Raw genomic sequence first — 6,509 nt, forward strand, 5'->3', positions numbered from 1 at the left:
GTTCCTTTATACAACAAGTCGAGTAAAACCATTACACAGTTGGCAATGGACATCGAACAATATGTAAGTGAAACCACCATACTGGTGGTACTTGGTGCTTGCCGGTGATTCCTTTTGTGAGCCAAGTGTTTGTGATCTGCCGACTTTTCGTGATTCTTACATATACAGGAACTTGGCTGACCAGATGACGTCACTTGCTTGTAATGATCGATACTCAAATTGACCTTGGTTGGGAAGACATGGTATTAAACTGCAAACCCTCGTAAACAATTTTGAAGACGGTTCCATGGTGATACTTTGGATAATACTGCATATAATATAGTCGGCTACATGTCATAATATACATGAACAGTAGCAAAGCCGATTTCGGCTGATCGTGCCACTACATCCCACTACATGCGATTTCACGTGCAATTTTGGTAAAATTCGCGTTTCATGGAAATCACACGTGCCGAGATAAACTAGTAATAGGAACAGCAGCAGTAGTAGCTATAGTAGTACGAAGTGAAAACACTTTTACGTGGGGTCTCGACCTGAACTTTGGTAGTTTTTCGATCGATTGCTAGCCGCTGCTCGAAAACGAGCCCGCGATTACGCCCACTTAAAGATGGCGGAAACTATAAATCACAGCTATAAATCACAGTTTGTACTTTTTTAAGTTAGAAAAAGGGGTGACCCCAAGAATAGTTGTACCCGGGTCATAGGAGCACCAAGCGGGAACCTTATCACTAGACTACCGACGACTGGCTACCAGATTTTGCAATTTTTCTAGCTAGATATTCTTACCCCAAATATAAAGGCTAACCGCAAGCTAGCTAAGCTAAATAAGGCAAACCAGAGAGTTATTTAGGCTAACCAGAGTGTTATTTAGGCTAACGGGAGTGCTATGTTGGCTAACCGGAGCGTTATTTTGTTAGTTACCAGTCTGTCAGGGAAAGTATCCGCCATCTTGATGTGGGCGTAAAAAAAATTGCCTGGAACTGGTCTCCTCACGGGAAGGAATACCGGACTTGAGAAGGCAGCAGAAATCGAGCACGAGTAACCGCTCGCGGGTTGACATCTTAATGGCTCTAGTAGGTACACTTTGTGACGCTTCCATGAGTTGCCGATTGGGAGCTTTTGGTGGGGTACATAACCGCTGACCAAAAACATCACGTGCTTACGGGAAGACGGACACCCGACGGTGCCGACAGAGCTGAATAACATATTCGCTACGTCACTGGCGTGCGACAAATTAAGTGTGAACACAGGCCTAAATTTTGCGCTTTTAAAGACAAAATTTAATAGCCAAAAGATCTAGGGGGTGTACACAGTTTCGAATCTTGTTCTCTTGAGGAAAAACGACTTCCAACCTATCGTGACTTGCATCCAGGAAGTCACTGAAGGCCAACTGGGTAGCTCAAGGCAGGTCTTTTTTACTCAAAAAATTTTTTTTAAAAAACTGTGTACGCCCCCCTGGATCTTTTAGAAATTATGTTTTTTCTTTGAAAACGCATTTTAGGCTCCAAACGCCTCAGCCCACGTTTCTTGCCGCACACCAGTGACGTAGCGTCAACGATCGTTTAAATATGAGTAAAACAGTAGGTCAGCGTGTGCGTCAGGAAAAAAAAAAATAGTACATTTTGTTAAGGTTCTCTGCAAAGGCAACGACATGAAATGAGCAAATTGAAAGTTTTAAGATCGGGGGTTTACGACGATGGATTTTTTTATCGTATTTTCTGGACTTGAGGATAATTGATCCTACGAATGTTCCGGGATAATTCGGCACATTGTGAAAGTTGAACGGGCTTGAATAACCCCAGAGTAGATCATACAAAGTTAATATTTATTCCTATACGACGTTTCTGTTGACGTTGTCGTCGAGCTTTCGTAAGGTCTTTACTTAGTTACATAGGACATTAACCTGCGTGGCAGGCGGGTTTGGGGGGGGGGGGGGGGAGGGAAGGGGAGCGAGGGAAACGAGAAAAGGTGAGGGAGTTTCTCGTTCCCATGGCCCCTCCCCCTCCCCAATTTACGCCTGTCTCGCACGCTAGTAGGATATAGTATCCTCTCTGTTATTTTATAATTTAATCGATATTAAACGGCATTTTCTTTGGGTTTACTGGTGTGTAACAAACCCACTATAGATGTTGGCAGAACACTCGAAAGCTCGTTAAATTCCGAGGAAGTCGGGTTTCTTAATGGTGAGGCGTGCTAAAACAAAGATATTTTTGCGCGGTCTAAAACTACGCTGGAAAAGCAGATCTTGGCAAGGATTATTGGAATCAGAAAAAAAAAAACTAGGAGTAACCAAGCATTTTTCAGAGATAATTGAGCTGCAATTTGGGGAAAATACCATACATTGTTTTGTTATTTTGGTTAATTATCTCTAAAGAGTGCGTGGTTATCCCTAATTTTCTTTTTGGATTCCAGTAGCCCTTGCTAAAATCTGCTTTTTCCACATAGTCATAACTGGGCAAAAAAACTTCTGTATCAGTAGGCACCATTGTGTGTTCTTACTGCGCATAATTTTGTTCAGCATTGGCGAGCGCTGAACGAGCGGACGTTGGAAACATGGTGGGTTTTTTTCACAGGGTTTTCCATATATCACTCTTATACAGGTTTTTCCATATAAGAGTTTGTATGGCGTTAACTTCGATTGAAAATTAGTCAACATTATTCGCTCGAAAACCCAAAAAAATTACGATAAAGTCTGAAAAAGGTTACCCGGTGTGTTTTGGTGTTTTTCTCGGCTTGTAGGTTGTTTCGAGCCAAAGTTTAAACGTGGATTTCCCCGCTTGGGCAAATTTTAGTACTATTACTATTGTGCGGCAAAGATGGCGCCCAATTTGAACTTTGTTTTCAACGAAGGGCGGTGTCTTAATAAATGAACCTCTTCGAAAATAAGTTGCTCGGGAAGGATCCCACATTATCCTTCTTCTTAGCGAGGTTTTCGAAGTGCTCTCCTCAAATGACGGGTCAACGAGCCAAAGTGGCCCACACGGGCGGAGCTTTCTGTAGCATGAAGCAACTAGGGGTATTGCTACTCCCCCATGGATGGGATGCTAGTCCATCGCAGGGTTACCTCAACAGTGTGTCGCGGGTACCCATTTATAAACCGGGGTTGAGAGAGACAATGTGGAGCAAAGTTTCTTGTCTAAGGAAACAACACAGTAATGCAGAAACCAACCTGGCCTCGAACCAACGACTCTCAGATCCGACCGTCCGATCGAAAGTCGGACGCACTAACCACCACACCACCACACCACCGCGCCTCCACAATGTTTCTTGAAGTTCAGTTTTATTTATGTGATTTCTGTTCCTCCCAAACTTGGCAAGGACTGATTAAACACATTAATATTGGGGTAACTTGAGTGGAGCGCAGGTCTTTCGCGAGCACGGTGACCTATTCTTTCTATTGGATATTTTTTTAAATAGTACGTACTAAGAAACAATCACGACAACTTTTATTTCGAGGGAAAAATAAACCATTGACCTGGGGCCAGATTCACGACGTCAATTTTGTCTGCAAACAATAGTCTATTGTTATCCCAACAATAGGCTTTTATTAGAAATAATGCTTAAGAGGGCATGAATCATAAGACCCCAATTCTCGTTGCCAGAGCCCGCGTTCCCCTTATCCAACCGAAAGGGCAACTGCTGGATAAGGGGAACGAGATTGAAAGGCCCCTGGACATTAAGGGCTGGCGCTTGTGATGTGTAGGTGCTGATCGCTGACCAGATAGTCCAATGCTCGTGGGTTCAAATCCCAAGTTGTGAGGTGGATAGTACCGGATATCACTGATGATTTTTTGGGATGAATCAGGGCCCTCCGCATCTCTTGTAAATAGCCGGCTGGTAAACGCTCACTGACAATCAAAGTAGACACTCGGTAATGGGAGACAGTCGTGGTCCATCCTTCACGCATGGATACCGTACACGATTAGGCCTCGTCAACATAGTGTAGCCGTCACGTACCTCTACGACCCGAAAGCAGTATTACAGGCACCCATCAGAACAGAGGCAGGCACAATAGGTTGCCACTGCTCGGGTGATATGGCAGTACGCATGCGTGAGGTACTGGACATACCGCGGAGTTGTGTAGTATTACCATTGCATTCCGGCAGTTGGTTCATTTCAATCAACGTCGGAAATCCTTTCGCGACAAGATCACAAAGCGATATGGATCCTAATCAGTAATGGTAAAGTTGGCCGAGTGGAGTGCACTTTGGTCTGAAATAATACGCGTGATTTCAAAACTGAACGAGCGCGCAGTGCTAATCCTAACCCTGACTCTAAACCTAACTTATGAATGGCAGAAAGGTGTGGTGTTGGGATGACCTGCAAGAAAAAGCATGGAATGATGTCAAGAGTCTCATTGTAGCTGCACCCGTTTTGGCGTACTACAGGTCCGGTGAAGTGCTTGAAATCCAGTGTGATAGCAGTCAAAATGGTCTGGGAGCAGCCTTAATGCAAAACGGGCATCCCATTGCGTACGCTAGAAGAGCCTTGACAGAAATTGAATCCCACTATGCACAGATTGAGAAAGAAATGCTAGCGATTGTTTTCTCAGTTGAGAAGTTCACTGATCACAAGCCTTTAGAGTCAATCGTTAAGAAGCCGCTTCATCGCGCTCCTAAGAGGTTGCAAGGAATGATGATCCGTTTGCAGAAGTACGACTTAGAAATTCGATACTAGCGAGGGAACAGAATGTTCTTGGCGGACACACTTTCCAGAGCGTATCTTCCTTCGTGTACACAAGTTGAGGCGGAATTTGAAGCTATCAACATAGTGAACTATCGACCAAGATCTGAAGCGAGGCTTTTGCAGATCCAGCGTGAGACAGAGAAGGACGAGTCCCTTCAAGCTTTAAAGGCCGTTATTCAGCAGGGCTTGCCTGAAGATAAGAGTGCCCTGCCACCTGTTGTGTCTCCGTATTTCAACATGAGAGACGAAATGTCCGTTCAAGATAGGCTTATTTTCAAAGGAGAGAGAGTGGTAGTCCCAAAAGCTGCTAGAGGCGAACTACTCAGGAGGATTCACAACTCACACCTGGGAGTTAATGGTTGCCTTAATAGAGCGCGCGAGTGTCTTTATTGGCCTGGTATGACAGGTGACATTAAGAATCATGTGTCGACCTGCGAAGCTGTAGGGAGTACGAGCTAGGCTAGAACAAGGAAACACTCCGGAGTCACGAAACGCCAAGTCGGCCCTGGCAGTATGTTGCAGCTGACCTTTTTGAGTTAGAAGAAAAGAGCTACCTGGTGACGTCTGACTATTTCAGTGATTTTTTCGAACTAGATCACCACAGAAGCACATCGTCAGTGCATGTGATCAGGAAGCTAAAAGCCCACTTCGCAAGGCACGGTATTCCAGAACAGCTTGTCACCGAAAACGGACCGCAGTTTGTGTCTCGCGATTTCCTGACATTCTCAAAAGAGTGGGATTTTGATCATCGTACTAGCAGTCCTCGTCACAGTCAGTCCAATGGAAAAACAGGAAGTGCCGTGAAGAAGGCAAAGACGATCCTCGTGAAATGCAAGAAGGCTGGTTCAGATGCGTTTCTTGCTCCACTTGACCATAGGAATACACCGCCTACGAGAATTCAGATCAGCCCAGCTCAGCGCCTTCTTAACAGAAGGACAAGAAGTCTTCTACCCATGTCTGCTGGTTTGCAAAGGCCGTCTGTTGCTGATGAAAATATGACCTGTACCAAGCTTCGCCTACGCCAGCAACAGCAAGCTCGTTATTACAACAGAGGCGCCCGCGACCTAGATCCTTTGGAGAAAGGCGATCCTGTAAGGGTTAAGCCATGGCAGTTTGGAAAGAAGGAATGGCAGAAACGTGTGGTTAAGAAGCGTTTGGACGAAAGGTCGTATGAAGTGGAACTTCTCCAAGGAGTTCTTCGAAGAACAGGATTCATCTTAGGAGGACCTACGAATCTGCTCCTACTGCAGCTGACACTCGAGATGCGCTGCCTAACGAGCCACAGCCTCAAGGTCTCGTGTCTGAAACCAATGAGTTGCCGTCCCAAACTGCGACCGAAGCTCCGTCTCAAGGTGCCACTGAAGTTCATCCGCCCGCTGCTCTCGTGGAAGCACCCGAGCTAAGAAGATCTCAGCGCGTCCGCCGAGTCCCAAAACACCTCGAGGACTATGTTTTGGCCAAGTGCCTAAGTCGTGAACTGCTACAGCTTTAAGACTCTCTTGCGTTATTTTACGCGTATAGTTTCTTTTCTTTCATAAAAGAGAGAGTGTCATAATGTGTTAAATTCTTTGGCGTGCATGCTTCAATGTAATTTATTATTCTGGAAAGGTGTTATAGCGTCAGTTGTAAGATGTAGGATCGTAGTCAACATCTCAAGTATTAAAAGGCTTTTCTTCCGAGTTTACAACGTTTTCCTGTGGCGTGTGACCTGACTTCCATTTGTTTGACTCGAAAAGTACACATGGTAGCTCTTATATAGACAATTATTTGAAGCCGCACACATCCGGGGTTTTAACTACTTGGCACAAGTCAATCAGCCATAG

General features: G+C 45.0%; 1 long non-coding RNA gene across 1 annotated transcript in view; it reads right to left on the minus strand.

The window, feature by feature from the left end:
• LOC146479723 (uncharacterized) overlaps positions 1 to 1,334 on the minus strand; it is a 199,417-nt gene extending 198,083 nt beyond the window's left edge. Inside the window, exon 1 of the long non-coding RNA XR_014864888.1 lies at positions 1 to 1,334. This exon is cut by the window's left edge and continues 89 nt beyond it. This is a non-coding gene — a long non-coding RNA (uncharacterized LOC146479723).
• Between the last annotated feature and the right edge of the window lie 5,175 nt (positions 1,335 to 6,509).

This window comes from Pavona decussata, unplaced genomic scaffold, assembly GCF_977016875.1.
Source record: "Pavona decussata unplaced genomic scaffold, jaPavDecu1.1 SCAFFOLD_58, whole genome shotgun sequence".
Taxonomy (NCBI): domain Eukaryota; kingdom Metazoa; phylum Cnidaria; class Anthozoa; order Scleractinia; family Agariciidae; genus Pavona; species Pavona decussata.